The 19,358-nt window shown below is 39.1% G+C and overlaps 1 protein-coding gene across 1 annotated transcript in view; it reads left to right on the forward strand.

Moving 5' to 3' along the window:
• The first annotated feature begins 12,340 nt into the window (after positions 1–12,340).
• MARCO (macrophage receptor with collagenous structure) overlaps positions 12,341–19,358 on the forward strand; it is a 66,833-nt gene continuing 59,815 nt past the window's right edge. The window contains exon 1 of the mRNA XM_026456084.1: positions 12,341–12,451. The gene's annotated coding sequence lies outside the window, so the exon portion shown is untranslated. The remainder of the gene's footprint in view (positions 12,452–19,358) is intronic.

Here is a 19,358-nt window from a genome sequence, read left to right on the forward strand (position 1 = left end):
TTCATTCTTACCTTTTTTTTTTTTTTTTTTGCGCATAAGTTTTAGAAAAATGTTGTATCTAATTTTCTCCTCTCAGAAAAATTCTGTTAGTATTTTTATTGAGCTTGCATTCAATTTATAGATTCATTTAGGGACAATTGGTGTTGTTATAACATTGAATGTCATTATCGAAGACATTTATTCGTGTCTCTTAAAAATATACTTCAGTAGAATTTACAAGTTGTTTTTTTCACATGGAGTCTTAAGATTTTGTTCGTTTGTTTTTACAGACAGGGTCTCACTCTGTCACCTCGGCTGGAGGGCAGTGGTGCAATCATAGCTCACTGTAGATTCAAACTCCTGGACTCAAGCGATGTCCCCACCTCAGCCTCCAAAGTTGCTGGGATTACTGGGGCAAGCCATCATGCCCAGCTACTTTTAAAAAATTATTTGGTAGAAATAGCATCTCACTATGTTGCTCAAGCTGGCCCTAAACTACTGACCTCAAACGATCCTCCCACCTTGGCTGCCCAAAGTGCTGAGATTACAGACATGCACCACCATGTTGGGCTGAGGCTTAACATTTTTTGGTTATATTTATTTCCAGATATTTCATCTCTTTGCAGTCTTAATGAGGTATTTTCTTATGTTTATTATATATTCTAATTGATAGTTTTTTCTATAAAGAAAGCTACAGCTGCATATTAATTTTGCTACCAGCCACCTTACGGGATTTTCTTTATGTTTTTATTATTATTTCAGTTGATTCTTTTGAGCTTTCTAGGTAAGTAATCACAAATCTGCAAACAATGGCAATTTCTATAAAATTGTTAATTATTTTACATATATCACTAAACTCATCCCCTTCTCTGCCCCTAAATCCACCTGTAATAGCCACTGAGGTGGCTTCCTCAACATCCCTTCGCTCTTCCCTCAATTGACCCTTCAGCGTCCCCACCTTGCCTGCATTGTCCATGTGCTTTGGGAAAAGCTGCTTTCCCTTGCTTCTGGCAGTGAGGCACGTGGCTCACATCTACGGTAACCGTGACAATCCCTCTACCCGCCCCTGGCCACAGATAAACACTCAGAGTGGGACACATGGTCCAAGTTGGAGTATGATGGGGGCTTCTGGACATGAGTCCATCACTCTTTCTAGGCAGTGAGGAGGCTTTAGCAACCTTCAACCCCCAAAAGAACCCAAATCAGGATACAGCTGGCAGCAGAAAGACCGCACATTGGCGGCATCATTGAGCTACTGAACTAAACCAACCCTATAGGCCACCCTCACTTTGAACTTGCAATTGATGTACCAATGGCTCCCCTGTTGTGTAAGCCAATTTAAGATGGGTGTTCTGATACTTGCAACTGAACACACTATGGTCTACACACCACTATCAAAAGTTAGTCAAGCTCAGTGGCCTTAAAGATTGCCTAGGTCTTAGGTCAGAATCCGTAGAAAGGGCCCCAGACTTCTCAATTTCTCCAAATGGATCATAGACCTTAATTGGAAATCTAAAGCTATAAAACTTCTAGAAGAAACCATAGGAGAAAATCTTTGTGACCTTGGGTTAGTCAAATAATTTAAAAATAGAACACCAAAAGCATGACACATCAAAGAAAAATAAATAAGTAAATTGAATTTCAAAATTAAGAACATGTGCTCATCAAAAGCCACTCTTAAGAGAGTGAAAATACACATCATAAACTGAAAGAAAATATTTGGACATCACATAGCTGATAAAGGACCTCAGTCTATGGTATGCAAACAACTCTCAAAACTAAATAATAAAAAAGTAAAAACTCAATGTAGAATGAGAAAAACGTGAACACTTTGCCAAATTGCAAATACTGCAATGTCTTGATTAGCTTTAAAATCAGTTTTAAAGTCAGTAAGTGTAAGTCCTCCAACTTGATTCTTCATTTCAAGTTTATTTTAGCTACTCTAGGCCCTTGACTTTTCCATATAAATTTAAGAATTTGCTTATCAATTTTGTTTGAGATTGCAATGAATCTACAAATCAGTTTGAGAAGAAATAACAACTACGTTGAGTTTTCTGATCCTTGATGATGGTATACCTTTCTGCTTACTTAGGTCTTATTTTATTTCTTTCAAAAATATTTTATTGATTTTTGTCTGTAGGCTTTATACATCTCTTCTCAGACTCATCCCTAAGTATTTCATACTTACGGTACTGCTGCGTATTATATAATTTTAAACAATTTTAGTGATTGCTTATTACTAGCATATAGAAAATTGAGTTTTCTGTATTCTCTTGTATTCTGCGACCCTGCTAAACTTACTCATCAGTTCTAGAAGCATTTGTGTAGATTCCATGGAACTTTCTATGTAGATGATTATGTTGCTTGTGAATAAAGACAGAATTAGTTTTTTCTTTCCGAGATTATTTTATTTATTTGTTTATTTTACCTTATAATAGGAGGAAATCTTTCAGTCTTTCATCATTAAATATAATATTTAATTTAAGGACTTTTATAATACCTTTTATCAGTTTAAAAAATTCCTTTCTGTTACAGGTTTGTTGAGAGCCTTTATCAATAATTGATGTTGGATTATGTCGCATGTTTTTTGTCGCATCTGAGACAACCACATAGTTTTTCCTTTAAACTTTTTTCTCTTTTAACAATCTCAAGAGAATGAAAAAACAAATCAAGGGCCGGACACGGTGGTGCATGGCTCTAATACCAGCACTTTGGGATGCTAAGTCTGATGGATCACTTGAGACCAAGAGTTCAAGAGCAGCCTGGGCAATATGGCAAAACCCCATCTCTACTAAAAATTAGCTGTATGTGGTGATGTACCCCTGTAATGCCATCTACTCAGGAGGCTGAGGTGGGAGAATCATAAGACTCCGTCTCACAAAAAACAAAGAAACAAACAAAAGCAAGCCAAGTCTGAGAGAAAAATCTTTGCAAACTGTATATCTGATAAGGGACTTGTTGTAATAAAATATAAGTAACTATACATAAATAAATAAATATTATTAGTCATTAAGAAAATGTCAACTAAAGCTATAAAGAAATACCATTGTAGACCTAACAGAATGACTCAGATTTTTAAAAGTCACCATAAGACATGTGTTGGCAAAAATGTGTAGGAACTGGAACTTTCATATGCTGCCAATTGGAATGTAAAATGGTACAATTATTTGGAAAAACAGTTTGGCAATTTTTTGAAAAGTTGAGCGTAAACCTACCATATGATACAGGCATTTCACTCCTAGGTATTTACCCAAGAGAAAAGCAAATAAATGTTCACACAAAGGCTTGTACATATGTTTTTTCAAAACAGCTTTATTTGTAATAGCCAAAAACTGAAAACAACACAAATTCCATTAACAGGTGAATAGATAAACAAATTGTGGTATATCCATTCAATGAAATACTCTAAGTAATAAAAAGAATGGACTATTGATACAAGCAACAAGATGGATATGTCTCAAAATAATTATGCTGAGTGAAAGAAGTCCGACAAACTGACTACATATGTATAATTACATTTATAGAAACCCTAGAAAATACAAACTAATCTGTAATAATAGAAAGCAGATGAGTGGTTACTTGAGGATGGGGTCAGGATGGAGACACTACAAAGGTGCCTAAGGAAACATTTTGGAGTAATGGGTATCTTGATAGTGGTGATTATATCACAGGTGTATACATATGTCAAAACATCTCAAACTGCACACTTTAAATATGTGCAGTCTATTGTGTGTCAATCAGATCTCAATGGAGTTGCTTTAAACCTTTATTTAGTATGTATTTTTAACATAATATAAGTACATGATACAAAAATTCAAGCAGTATAGAAAATTATTTGATTAAAAACTTCAGGAGGGAGTTCTCTAAGAAAAATGGAATTATGAGAGTACCGAGTATGTCTTTTGAAAATGAATATTTGTTAATTAAACATTTTATGGGACATTTGGAAAAACTTAAGGATGAATTCATAGAAAATGAAAACAATGTGGAAAAAAGCCAAGTATTAATTTAAAAAAAAATCATGCCAGAAAGGAAAGACAATTACGGTAGACGACTGGGCTCAGCTGTGTATATACATACAGTCATGAAGATTTAAGCACTACCTATAAATTTACAAATCATTCACTAAGTGTTGGGTGAGCCGGAGTGGGAGAAATAAGAGGTGGCAGGAGAAGAGAGCTATGCCTCATCTTCCATAACAAGAAGTCATGCTTGCAATGGAAGATTCTGCTCTAAAATAGGTAAATCAAAATTAGCAGCATAAATCTACATAAGAGAAAGAGGTAATGAACCAAAAGAAACAGAAGAGTTTGGAAATGATTGCCTCTGGGGAGGGAGAGTAAGGCAGCAGACTCCTCCTTTTTAGATATCAGTATCTTATCAATTTTTCTGTTGTAATCTACATGCATGTACAGGCTAAAATTCCCTGATCCCCAAACTCCAAATCCAAAATGCTCCGAAATCCAACACTTTTAAGCACTGACATAACACAAGTGGAAAATTCCACACCTGACCTCTTGTGTCAGGTCACAGTGAAAATGCAGGCACACAACACACAGTTTAAGTGGCATTGCCATGGGAAGAAAGACCTTTCCCCCCTTCAGCTGCAATGTATCTTTTCCATGCCTGCCTAAATTCCCTGACACAAGCACATTCACAAAGGAAAATAAAATGGCACTGGAGGCTGGACACACCAACAGCAGGTTCCCACAAACCCCACGTGGGGCCAAGACCTACGTGCTTTTTTTTTCATTCATCTCTGCTCTTTGGTGTAAAGATAATTGCGGTGTTGAAAACCACACAGATACCCCTATGGGTAGCCCAGTGATAAGAATAAGAGGAAGCATTTATATTTATCTATAACACAGAAAATCAAGCTGTTGGAGAACCTGGACAACAGTGTAAGTGTGAAACGTCTTACAGAAGAGTATGGTGTTGGAATGACCGCCATATATGACCCAAGAAACAGAAGGATAAAGTGTTGAAGCTCTATAGTGATCAACAGAAGTTAATGAAACATTGAAAAACACTGCATAAAGCTAAAAATGAATATCTTGATCATGTATTGAAAGCTTGGATTCATCAGCATCACAGTGAACACACGCCTCTAAAAGGTATGCTGATCGTAAAACAGCAAAGATCTATCACAATGAACTGCAAATTGAAGGGAACTGTGAAATTCAACAGGCTGGTTTCAGAAATCTAAGAAAAGACATGGCATTAATTTTTAAAGTTTGCGGTGACAAAGCATCTACTGATCACAAAGCAGGAGAGAAATCCATTGATGAGTTTGCCAAGGTCAAGGTCATGCCTGATGTCAGAACAAATCTATTATATAATGCTGATAAAACATCAATGTGCTGGCATTACTGCCCCAGAAAGACTGACTACAGCTGATGAGACAATCCTTGTAGGAATTAAGGATGCCAAGGGCAGAACCGTGCTGGAATGTGCAAATGCAGCAGGGTTGCATAAGTGTAAAGTTGCTGTGATAGAAAAAATCTTGTGTACTCACTGTTTTCAAGGGGTGAATTTCTTACCACTTCATTCCTATGTTAACAAAAAGGCGTGGATCACTAGGGACATCTTTTCCAATTGTTTTCACAACATTTTGTACCAGTGGCTTGTGTTCACTGCAGGAAAACTGGATTGGATGAAGACTGCAAGATTTTGTTGTATCTTGACAACTCTTCTGCTTGTCCACTAGTTGAAATTCTCATCTAAAATAATGTTCATGTAATATACATTCCCCCAAATGTGACCTCATTAATTCAGCCATGAGACCAGGATATTATTGGGAAAATAAAGAGTAAATATAAAAACACGTTCTTGAATAGCATCCTAGCAGCAGCGAACAGAAGTGTGGGTGTGGATGGTTTTCAAAAGAAATTTAGCGTGAAAGACACCATATATGCTCTTGCCAATGCTTGGAACACAGTGACTAAAAACACAGTTGTGCCTGCCTGGCATAACCTCTGGCCTGTGACTGTGTTCAGGGATGACAATGAACAAGGCAGTGACTTTGAAGGAGTCTGCAAGTCAAGTGAGAATAAAATGATGTTTGATCCCGTATATGCAGATATATACCTTCAGAGTCTGTCAGTAAGAACAGTCTGTCAGGAAGAAGTGGATATCAAAGAAGTGTTTGACATCAACGAGGAGACTCCAGCTGTTCATTCACTGACCAATGGTGAAGTAGCAAAAATGGTTCTGAAGCAAGGGGATCGTGATAATATTGATGATGAAGATGATGTTAATACTGCAGAAAAAAATGCTTATAGATGATGTGGTGAAAATATGTGATGGGCTTATTGAAAGACTAGAGCAGTAAAACAGAACAAAAATCATGTCTGTGGCAGAGCAGGAGCATCACCGTCTTGGACAAGCACTGCCATTTCAAAGTTCACCTTGATCAAAAACTGCCTAAATCCAAAGGGCACCGGCCTGATGGCTAAGGTCAGCATGACCATAAATCACAAATGACATCTCCAACCAGAAACATTCCAAAACCATAAAGTAAACCCCCTCCCAACCAGAGACATGCCAGCCCCAAGATAACCTCCCCTCTGACCAGAGACATTCCAACCCTGCCATAAACTTCTCCCCAACATGGAAACATTCCAAGCCTGTAATAAGCTCTCTCACCCTAAAACCAATAAATACTGTTAGTCTGTAAGAGAGAGTACTCCTGACTGAAATCAGCCAGAAGTCCCTCACAGGTTTATGCTCCAAAAACGGCCTATCTTTGACTGTTGAGCCACTTTTGGTGTTTCTTTCCTCATCAACTCATACAGTCTGTTTATAAAATCAAAGACAGACTTCTAAGACAAAAACCATTGCTAATGAGGCAGATGACTCTGGAGGAAACACTTTAAAAAGCCATCTAGCAGAACGCCTCTTCATCCCTCAAGGACCCACTGCCTGGTCCCTCAACTGTTTCTGATGTTTCCCTCACCTAAAGTGTAAAATACACCTTACCGTAATCCTTCAACTGAAGCACAGCATTGTAAATGGAGACCGAAAACCTGCCATTGTTTGTTGTGGCTGTTGTTTTGCAGCAGATCCAGGTATCCGATGATGCCATTGTGCTGCCTCATTACCATGAACACATTATTTTTTTCACTCTGTTAATGATGTAATATTTTTTACTCTTAAGTACTTATGTGTGAGTAGTGTTGGAAAAGGACTGCTTATCCATAGCATATAAATTCAGTCAGGATGATGGTGAGGCCGATGTCCACATGGGTGGCTGAGACAGTGGCAGCTGTGCTTTCTGATGTGCACAAACTTCAGAAACAAATTTTGTTTCATGAACAAAATTATTAAAAGATTGTATACAATTATCTTAATGCTATGTGTACAAAGAGTATACAAAATATAAATGAATGTCATGTTTAGACTTAGGTCTCCTCCCCAAGATATCTTGTTATGTATATGCAAATATTCCAAAATCCAAAACTATCTGAAACCATCTGAAATCTGAGACACTTTTGGTCTCAACCATTTCAGACATGGGATACCCAACTTGTATTATGCTATTTTAGGAAGCAGTATTGTGTAGTGGTTATGGGCCTGAATCCCTGAGTTCAAATCCCTACCCTGTTCCTTAAAGCTGGAAGATCTTGGACAAGTTACCTAACTTCCCTGTACCCAGATTTCCTGATCTGCAAAATGGAGATAACAGTGGTACCAATTTTGTAGTGTTGTCATGAGGATTAAATACATTTTTTAAAATTTATTTTTTTAGAGACAGGGTCTCACTCTGTTGCCCAGACTGGAGTGCAGTGACATGATAATAGCTCACTGTAGTCTCGAGACTGCTGGGCTTAAGAAATCCTCCTGCCTCAGCTTCCTGACTAGCTGGGATTACAGATGGGCACTATTGCGCCCAGATAATTTTTTAAAGAGTTTTGTAGAGACAGCATCTCACTTTGTGGCCCACGTTGGTTTCAAACTCCTGGCTTCAAGCAATCTTCCTGCTTTGACTTCCCAAAATGCTGGAATAACAGGCATGAGGCACCATACCCGACCTAAATACATTGAAATTCATAAAAAGCTCAGGACAGGGCAAGGGTGATGTAAATACGATATAAGAATTATAGTTCTTATAATAAAGTGATAACAAAATTATTTTTAAAAAGACATTCTTCCCACCTTAACTTAAAGGCAGCTACTGCTGAAATTCTAGTATACCATTCTATTTTTTTAAAAATTATAAATAACCCATCATGTAGGTGTACATACATATATACTTTTTAACTTGCATCACCAGAATCATATATCCATTTGTTCCACTCCTCTGTTTTCTCCATAATAACAACTCTTGCAATTCTTTCCAAGCTTACTTAATCAGATCTACCATATTCCTATTAATGTCTTCATAATATTCCAGAATGTACTGATTGTGTTCCCCACTGAGGATCATTTAAGTTAATTCCAGGTTTTTGCTATGGCAAATAATACAGCAATGTATTCTGATCACAGTGAATTCTGTGAGTATCTCTTTAGGGCAATTCAGGCTGGGGAAGTGCTGAGTGCGCAGCTTCTTGTGGAGGAAGAACAAGGACCTCAAGCCTGGGAAACGACGTATAAATTAAAAAAAAAGAACACGTCAAAGATATGTGTTGCGTAATTCACAAGTTTCCTGTGGGCTCACCAGCTCCTCAACACTCTGTGTTTGTTTTTAAAGTTTGGTTAAAGTTGTTAAAGAGTTATATTGCTTCAGACAGAACTCCTCCCATAAACACACCACTTGAAAACGTTTGGCGCCTCTTCAGTGCCCCAGTAACTCCAGCATTCAGTATGATGCAGTGAACACATTGGACTCTGCAGCCAGTTGGGGCTGGTTGTGTGACCTTGGACAGGGGGCTTTTAATGGCTCCTATGTCTCAGTTTCTGCATTCATAGAAAGGAAAAAAAATGATATTTACATTAAAGAGGATTGTTGTAGAGAAAGAACCTGTTTAAAAGGCTAACTAAGCTTGGCCTGGAGTAGGCACTAAAATGTTGACTGTTCACCTCTCCTTCCTGGGGAAGTGATTCTATCCCATATGCCATTTTGGAAATGAGTCTACGGAAATGCAGTCACTTCAGCTCCCTCCACCCAGCTCTTAAAAATTGCATCAGGGCTTTGCTTCTCTTCTTATTTGTAACCAGTTTGCACAATCACCATTAGTTAACTTCTTTCTGTGATCAGAAATGACAGAGGAAGAGAGATAATAGTAGACTGGGAATTTTGTATCACTCCTTGCATTTATGTTTTAGATCATTTTACTGTAGTCAGCTCTTAGAATTGTGAGCCCGCAGATGTCAGCCTCATCTAGAAGAAAGGACAAAGAATCAGTCCAAAGGATGGAAAGAATCAAGCTGTGTTGCTTATTGCACATCTTTCAATCAAAAATGGTTAAAATGTGGAGAGAGGCAGAGTTTACCTTTGTATGGCTAGAAATGTCCTTAGGTGTACACAATTTCCCAGCAGGGGTAGGGAAGTGAGGAGGTACAGCCTCCACCAAAGCCCTTAGCCCTCAGCGTCTCTTTTCTACAAAAATTTAACCAATTTATAGTCTAAGTTCCCTATTAAAATGTGTAGTTCTTGGGAACATGAATACCCAAGGTCAGTAGCAGTTGTTGGCAATTAGAGGCTGAGGTTAAGAGCCTTGAAGAATGAATCTCGGGTGCACTTGGCCATAAACTTCCTGAGAGCATTCACAGCATAATTTTTTGTGCTGGACAAAAACAAATCACAGGTTCCACAGAGCCTTTCTGGATCGCTATTCTTTGAGATCTCATCTAACAGAGTCAACAAGGAATAAAAGGGCCTTTGGCCTGCCCTTTCCTCCTCTTTCCTTCCACTTATTTCTAGGGGACATACACAAACCCTGGTGCAGCTGGAATGCAGCATGGGAGCTGCTCCTTGGCACCTGGCTATTTCCCAATCGTGCCTTGACTTCACTCTTGGTTGAAATGGAGTTGAGGAGACAGTAATGTGTAGTTCCTCCTGTTGGGGAGCTCACAGTTTAGGAAGGAGACTAATAAACACTAGCACTGCAGAGTTACTGTGCTATGGATGAATCTCCGTGCAGAATATACTTTGAAAAGGCAGGTAGGGAGTGTGGGGGTCAGTGCCACTTGGCAGTAGGCTTTATGGAGAAGGATACCTTTAGACTGAGTGACAGGCATTCACTCACCACATGAGATGCAGGAATGGGAAAGTGTCTTCAAGCTGAAGGAGCAGCCATGGTAACCTGTAGTAATTTCAGGATGACAGGAGAAATACGGGTTGGGTGGAGGAGAGGGTGGTGCTGACAAGCACAAAGGCCCTTATTTGCCAAGCTAAGGAATTTGGACCTTTTTATTCTCCAAAACTCTAATCACCTGGGCCTCCTGAGGGTCTGAATTGCTGATCGCATCTCTTCGTTCTCTGTGTCAGTCTGCAGTGTGCTCTAAGCAACAGAAATGGATAACTGGCTGATTTAAGCTGAGAAGGAAACTCCTGGAAGACTGTTGGGATCTCACAGATTTACTGGTAAGACCACCAAACGAGGGTCTAGACAAGGTCAGGGACGAGGATAACAGGTCACAGCCGAAATCATGCCACAGAATCCATCCAGTGAGGACCCCTCTACTGCTGTGGCTACCTCTGCTGCCTATGCAGGAGGAGTGGGTAGGACCCAAGGCATTGTCTAGCTGCTGCCCCTTCCCTGGTGTGCAGCAATCCCTCTTCTTTAAAGGAATGTGGTAGCATGTCTGGTTGGCCACAAGCCCATGCCTGTCTGCAAGTGAGTTTGAGAACTCAAGCAATTCAACCCTTTGGCCTCTTTAGTAGAATAGGGTTTTTGCCTCCCATTAACTCTCCAAAGGCAGGGAAGACCCAAAACATTGAAACGGTGCTCAAAAACAGGTTAGTCATAAAGAAACAAGCATAAAACTGCCTTATCCAGGGCCTTTGGCACATTCTTGACTTGACACCAAGTCATGAGCTGCCTCTGAGTCCTTTCTTAAGTGATTTTTGAGAGGGAGACCCTCTACTCATCACCATGAATGGCCCAACCCATTCATGAGGGATCTCCCCACGTGATGCAAAAACCTCCCACCAGACCCCATCTCCAGCACTGGGGACTACAATTCAACATGAGATATCCAAACTGTGTCAGAGACAATGTGACACCAGAAATACATTTGGATCTGCACAGCCAACTGTCCACCATGATGGAGCAATCATCCATCATCTAGCTATTCATCTGTCAGGTATACCAACCAGCTACTCACCACTCTCCTTCCTCTCAAAGCCCTCTAGGTGCTCTCTGGATCTCCACGAGATTGTAAATGGATCATTCTTCACCCTACATTTCCAATTTACATGACCATTTACCCCTCTCCATTCAGAGCCTCACTGCTAGCAGTGTTCAGAAATGAAAGTCAGAAAGAGAAGAGAAACCTAAGCAATTCTTCCTGACCCAGGTCCTCTTTCACATGCACTTTCTTCCATCTTTTAGGTTCAGATTACTCCATTCATCTTTGGGGTTCCCAGGGAGTCATACGACACTGAATGGCTAGTGAATGAACACTGATTCTCTCCAAAGGCAGTGTCTCTCTGAACCCAGACTTCTTGGAGATAATAGGCAGGAACAGGCTTGAGGATAGAGAAAAGGCAAAATACACACCCATCCTCCAGATTTCCTGGGTGTAAAGTTCTGTTTTTTAGCAAGGCATGGTACTAGGACATTTTGGCCAATCTGACTTACATTTTGTTTGTGTGTGGTAAAATATGCAAAACATAGTATTTATCATTTTAACCATTTATAAGTGTACATGTGTTTTGACTCTCTCTTGCTCCTTCTCTGGCCTTGTGATGTGCCTTCTCTGGCCTTGTGATGTGAAGGCAAAATATAATGTTTGCCTTCTACCATGAGTAAAATCTCTCTGAGGGCTCCCCAGAAACTGAACAGACACTGGCATCATGCTTGCACAGCCTGCTAAAACTAGAAGATATGAAATTAGCTGGGAATGACACATTTGATGGTTCCTGTGCAAAGAATAGGTTCTGGACCTGAAGGGAAAGAGAGTGTGCCTGATTTAATAATAATTAGGTGGAGATACAAGACTAATGTTGAATACGATAGTGGACAGCAAAGAAAAAGTTTCAGTATGCAGGGATTTTATATTAAGAGGAGAAAAGATATATAAAGACATAAAGCAAATTTGGACACAGAAACAGACATGCACAGAGGGAAGAGAGTGTGGAGACATGCAGGGAGAAGGTGACCATGTGACTGGAATGTGCATCTGCAAGCCAAGGACTACCAGCCAATCACCAGAAGCTAGAAGAGTCAAGGAAAGATTCTCTTTTAGAGCCTTCAAAGAGAGCATGACCCTGCCAATACCTTGATTTTTGATTTCTAGTCTCCAGAGCTGTGAAAGAATAAATTTGTGTTGTTTTAAGCAAACGACAACAACAACAACAACAAAAAGTGTAAGTTTTGATATGCTGTGTTTTCATTTTCATTCATCTTTAAATATTTTCTAATTTCCCTTGTGATGTTTTTCTTTGACCCACTGGTTGTTTAAGAGTGTGCTGTTTATTTTCACATGTTAGTAAATTTCCCAGTTTTTCTTCTGTTATTGATTTCTGACTTCATCTTGTTATGGTTGGAGAAGATACTTTGTATGACACCAATCTTTTAAAATCTGTTGAGACTTGTTTTGTGGCCTAAAGAGGTGTATCCCGGAGAAGGTTACTTGTGCCCTTGAGAAGAATGTGCGTTGTATTGTTGAAAGGAGTTTCTGTACATGTCTGTTGGGTCTAGTTGGCTTATTATGTCTTTCAAGTCCCCTATTTCCTTACTTGTCTTCCGTCTGACTAATCTATCCATTACTGAAAATGTGGTATCGAAGTATCCACTTCTCCCTTCAATTCTATCAGTTTTGGCTTCGTATATTTTGAGAGTCTTTTATTAGGTTGATTTGTGTTGCTATAACAAAATACCTGAGACTGGTGATTTATAAACAAGAGAAATTAATTTTTTCACAGTTCTGGAGCCTGAGAAGCACAAGATCAAGGTGCCAGCAAGTTTGGTTTTGTGGTGAGGGCTGCTCTCTGCTTCCAAGATGGCACCTTGTTGCTGTAACCTCCTGAGGGGAGAAATGCTGTGTTCTCACATGGCAGATGGTGGAAGGGCATGCAAGTGGAACACTGCATGAAAATAACACTTTTTTATGTGGACTTTAATCACATTTGCAAAAGGAAGAGCCTTTATGACCTAATCACATTCACCATTCATTTCAACACCTGAATTTTGGAGGGGAGACATTCAAACCATAGCAGTCTGTAAATCTTTATAATTGTCATATCTTCTTTCTGTGTTGAGTCTTTTATTAAAATATAATGTTCTTTTCTGTCTCTTGTGACCTTTTAGGATTAAAGTCTATATTTTTCTAATATTAGTATAGCCACATCACTTCTCTTTTTGGTTACTATTTACATGGAATAATTTTTTCCATCCTTTCACTTTCAACCTACTTGTATCTGAATCTAAAGTGAGTCTCGTAGTTGGATCATGGTAGGTTTTTTAAAAATCCATTTTTCTCTCTTTTGATTGGAGGATTTAATTCATTTATATTTAAGGTAATTACTGATAAGAAGGGACTTCTGCCATTTTGCTATTTGTTTTCCATATGCCCTGTAGTATTACTTTTCTCATTTCCTGCATTACTGCCTTTGTGTTTAGTTGCTTTTTTTGTAGTGAAACTTTTTGATTCCTGTGATGATTAGTTTTGAACGTGGACTTGACTGAATTAAGGAATACCTAGAGAACTGATAAGGTATACTTTTTGATGTGTCTATAAAGCCATTTCCGGAGGATATTTGTGTGCAAGTTGGTGGAATGAGTGAAAAAGATCCTCCCCAATGTGGGCAGGCACTATTCAAATGGCTCGGGGCCCAGATGAAACAAAAAGGCAGAAGAAGGGAGCATTCTAGCTCTCTGTCTTCTGGCTATAACGCTCCTCTTTTCCTGCCTCTGGACATCAGAACTCTAGGCTTTCTTGCCTTAGGACCCCAGGACTTACACCAGCAGCCCTTTGAGTTCTCAGGGCTTTGCCCTAAGACCAAGAGTTACATCATCAGCTTTCCTGGTTCTGAAGCTTTCAGACTTGGACTGGGCCACTCTCTGGAATATCAAGGGAGCATATGGGACTTCCTCAGCCTCCATAATTGTATGAGCCAATTCCCCTAAAAATTTCCTCTCATATATATCTCCTGTTGGTTATGCCTCTCTGGAGAACCCTGATGAATATGATTCCCTTGTCATTTTCTTTGGAAGGAACACATTCAAACCATAGCAGTCTGTAAATCTTTATAATTGTTATATCTTCTTGCTGTATTGAACCTCTTATTAATATACAATGCTGTCTGCCCCTTATAACCTTTTTGGGTTAAAAGTCTATTTTTACTTTAAAATACAGTTTCCTTTTAATGAATTTAACCGATATTTTCTATTGTGTTAATTTAATAGATATTTTCTTTGTTCTCACTTCAGGGATTACATTGAATACACGAAAGCTGTAACAGTCTAATTTGAATTTTTACCAATTTAAGTTCAGTAACATATAAAAACTTTGCTTTCATAGTGTCCAGTCTTCTCTTTCTGTTATTAGTGTCACAGATTAAGTCTTTACAAATTGTGTGCCCAATAATGTACATTAATAATTCATTTTTATGCCTTTGTCTTTGAATCACAGAGAAAATTAAAAATGTAGTTATGGACCAAAATTACAATAATACTAACTTTTATAATAGCCTCTGTATCATTACTGGAGATCCTTATTTCTTCATGTGGCTTCCAGTTACTGTCTGATTTTCTTTCATTTCACCCTGAAGGGACTCCCTTAAGGATTTCTTGCAGGGAAGGTCTAGTGGTAATAAACTCAGCTTTTATTTATCTGAGAACATTGTAATTTCACTCTTATTTTTAAGAACAGTTTTGCTGAATATTGAATTCTCAGTTGATAGGTTTTTTTTCTTTAAGCACTTTGAATATATCAACCCACTGACTTCTGGCCTTCTAGATTTCTGATGAGAAATCAGCTGAAATTTTTTTTTAGAGATGGGTTTTGTTATGTTGCCTAGGTTGTACTTGAACTCCTGGGCTCAAGCCATTTTTCTGCTTCAGCTTCCTGAATAGCTGGGACTATAGGTGCACACCACCGTGCCTGGCTTGCTGAAATCTCATTGAGAGCCCTTCTATGTAATTAGTCACTTGTTTCTTGCTGCTTTTAAGATTCTCTCTTTGTCTTCCGATTATAATGTGCATCACTGTGGGTCTCTTTGAGTCTACCCCACTTCTTTGTTTATCAAGCTTCTTGAATTTCTAAATTCATGTCTTTCATCAAATTTGGAGCCTTACCGGGCAATAATTCTTCAAATATTATTTCTACCCTTTCCCCTCTTTTCTCCTTCTGAGATTACCAGAATATGTAAGTTGTTCTGTTTGATGATGCCCACACATCCCTTAGGCTCTGTTCACTTTTCCTTATTTTTTTCTTTCTGTTCCTCACTCAGTAACCTCAATGGTTGTATCTTCAAGTTTGCTGGTTCTTTCTTCAGCTTGATCAAACCTGCTTTTGAACCCCTGTAGTGTATTTTTTTTTTTCATTTCAGTGATTATATTTTTCAGCTCCAGAATTTCTTTTTGGTCCCTTTATACTTTCTACCTCTTCATTTATATTCCCATTTTATCTATGCATGGTTTTCCCATCTTTGTCCATGTCTCCTTTTAGTTTTTTTGAACATCTTTAAGACAGTTATTTTAACGTCTTTATCTAGTAAGTCCAATATTTGGACTCCTTCGGGTATGTTTTCTGTTTATTTATTTTGTTCCTTTGAATGGGTCATACTTTCTATGTCTTGTGATTTTGCTGTTGTTGAGAGATGGACATTTGAATCTTATAACATGGTAACTCTGGAAATTGGGTTCTCTCCCTTCCTCAAAATTTGTGTTGTTTTTGTTTTTGCATTTTGGTGGGATGTTTCTGTCTTGAGAATCAACTTAAAATAAAATCTTAAGGTCTTTTAGGTTTTTTCTGAGCCTACCTCTTTCCCTGGGAATGCACAATGGCTTTATACATTTCTTCACATGCATGTTGTTGGTGTCCAAAACAACAGGTACTGCTCTTTTAATTCTCCGGGAATCTGTTCAGTTTTTGGTGTCCAAAACAACAGGCACTGCTTTTTTAAGTCTCCTGAAAGCTGTTCAGTTGATGGAGTTTAAAACAATGACAAACAGCCTCCATGCCTGCCCCATCAGTGGTCAGAAATGACAATCCATAGTCAGAACACAGAACCCTAATATTTGGAGGACAAGGTCCTTCCTGCACACTCTAGCTCCAAGGAGCCATACAAGAAACATTGGTTGCTGCCAGCTGAGGATTTGAGATGGGTAGTTGTCACTGTGCTGATGGCTGAAATAAATAAAAAATAGCTAAAATTTTCCAGCCAAACTGTTCACTGGAAGAGATAAACATTAAAATAAACTCCAGAGTTCCAAAATAGTCACTTCAGACTGTTTCTAACAGTATAATTGTTGTCTAGGTGGAGAGACAGATTATTGCTGCTTCTTACTCCACATTTTCACTTCCATCACTCCTGACATGTATTAAAAGGACCACTCTGGCTGCTATGTTGGATATGGACTGTTTAACAGCAAGGACCAAAGTATGCATACCAATTACAAAGTTATTGAAGTAATACAGGTGAGAGATCATGGTTACTTGTACCAGAGTTGTATCAGGAAGTTGGTGAGAAAATTCAAATTGTGAATATATTTGGAAGGTAAAGCCAATGGATTTCCTAACACATTGAATGTTGGGAGAAAGGCAGAGTGAGAGAGATAAAGGAGATCAAAGTTGACACCAAAGTTTCTGACTAAAACAACTGGAGGGATGAAATTCCCATTAAGATGGATGAAAAATCAGGAGTTTTGTTTTGGCATATAGTATGAAATGCCTATGCAACATATATGTAGAAATTGAAATCTGAAGTTCAAGAGAGAAGTTAGATCAAGAAGTAGAAATTTGAAAATCATGGAATTTAAAACCATGAGACTAGGTAACATCACCAAGAAAGTATGTAAGAATGGAAAAGATGACAAAGGCTAGAACCCTGGGGCACTGCAACATTAAGAGGTGAGGAAAAGAGAAGGGATGAGCAGAGTGAACCAAGAGTGACCAGTAAGATAGGAAGACTATCAAGAAACTGTTATGTCTTTTTTTTTTTTTTTTTGAGACAGAGTTTTGCTCTTGTTGCCCTGGCTGCAGGGCAATGGCATGATCTTGGCTCACTGCAAACTCTGCCTCTGGGGGTCAAGCGAGTCTCCTGACTCAGCCTCCTGAGTAGCTGGGATTATAGGCATGCACCACCACACCTGGCTAATTTTGTATTTTTAGTAGAGACAGGGTTTCTCCATGTTGGTCAGGCTGGTCTCGAACTCCCAACCTCAGGTGATCTGCCCGCCTTGGCTTCCCAAAGTGCTGGCATTATAGGCCTGAGACACCATGCCCAGCCAAGAAACTGTTAGGTCTTAAAGGAAAATGTAGACATTATTTCATGGAGGAGAGAGTGAGCAACCCTAAGAAATGCTTCTGACAAATAAAATGAAAACTTGAATTTGACCATAGAATGTCACCATGCAGAGTTCGCTGGTGATATTAACATGAGTGGTTTGGTTGAGTGATGGAAATGAAAACTCCACTGGAGTTGATCTAAAAGAGCATGGGAGGAGAGAAATTGAAGACAGTGGGTATAGACAATTCTTTTGAGAAAATTTACTTGAATAGAGAGCAAGAAATTAGGTAGTAAGTTGTAGGACAGTGTGTCAAGAGTAGGTGTTTTAGAATATGAGAAATGGTATGTATGTTCAGCAGCTGGAAATAACTTCAGTAGAGACTGTGGAATCAATGTTGAGAGGAGATTGAAGGAAGAATTGCTACTGAGAAAATGCCCATGAATAGGTGAGAGGGGATGGAATTAGTGCACAGGTTGAAGCACTGCCTCTTGATAGCAACTTAAAAAGTTCATCTGCATCAAAGAGAGGCAGGCAGAAGCCTTAGCACAGATACTGGTGATGGTGAAGGTGCAGAGAATGTTCTTTCTGGTTGTTTGGATTTCCTCAGCGAAAGTAAGGTAAGAGTCAAGACAAGATTAAAGAGAAGACAGGTATGAAAGATTTATTTGGGAGAGTGAGTTGAATAAAGACTATTGTACTATTCCCAGACAGGATTAAAGTTTATTTGCAGTTCACGTCACAAAATTAAAGTAAGATCATCAACATGGCCACATCGTTCTCTCCAGTTACATTCAGCTGCACTGAGCGTTGGATCTAACCAGGGTTGTGGGTTTTGTCAAGTGAGGACAATGAAGCAAAAAAGGGATAAAGGAGTTAAGGATGTGTGCAAGGGGGTGAGTAACCATAAATTTAAGCTGATTACATAGGGAAGAGAGGACATAAAGTAGATGATGTCCTGCAGTGGCAGAGTAGCAGAATAATAGATCAGAGGTCCTAGAGTCAAAAGACTGTTGGAGTTAGTGCTAAAGAAATAAGCTGGAAAGATAGGAGGCATGGCCAGAAAGAGGAATAAATGAACAATTAGGAAGGAGTTACAGTCGCTAAAAATGACAAGATAGGGCACAACCCCACGAGTACATGACTAAGGGAGGGTGAATAGCAAGCTCTTTGGAAAGGGTAAGGTTCTGTTTTCTTTCTCTACTAGCACAGAGCTTGGAACGTAGTAGGCACTCATTATAAATCTGTTGAATGAATGAATGAGGAATAACTACCACCTCCCCAGCAGCTCTAATTGAATTCCTGGCTTCTCTATTCCACCCATACGCTCTCAATCCAGGATTGGTTGGGCAAAATGGTTTCAGGTCAATGCAAATTAGCACAGGTGACCCTTGGTAGAACTGTGAAACCTGTAAAGTTTTTATGAGTGGCTCTTGCTCTTCTTTCCATGCATTCATAGCCCTCTCTTGTGCAGAGCTTCTAGGACCTGGGTGCTCCCACTCTCTCTTGTGCTCCCATCTCCTTCAATCCTCCAAACCTGCTCTGAAAAAGAATAATATTGCTCATTTACACTTCAGTGTATGTCTCTGTTTCCTCTTCTAGAGGGGATGTATGTTTACATCTCATTTCTAATTGAGAGAATGTAAGGTTTGGTCCCATGTGTAAACATTGCAGGTGTCAGGAAGGCAGGGCATGGTGTCTGGGATCAGGAGAACTGGTGTTCCTGAAATCAGACCAGGAAGGCTGCAGATTTCCCAGCCTCTGCCCTTTATGGTCCCTGAATTGGGAGTGCTGAGTCAGTGGAAGAGTCTCATAAGAGAC

This window comes from Piliocolobus tephrosceles, chromosome 11 (assembly GCF_002776525.5).
Source record: "Piliocolobus tephrosceles isolate RC106 chromosome 11, ASM277652v3, whole genome shotgun sequence".
In the NCBI taxonomy this organism is placed as follows: domain Eukaryota; kingdom Metazoa; phylum Chordata; class Mammalia; order Primates; family Cercopithecidae; genus Piliocolobus; species Piliocolobus tephrosceles.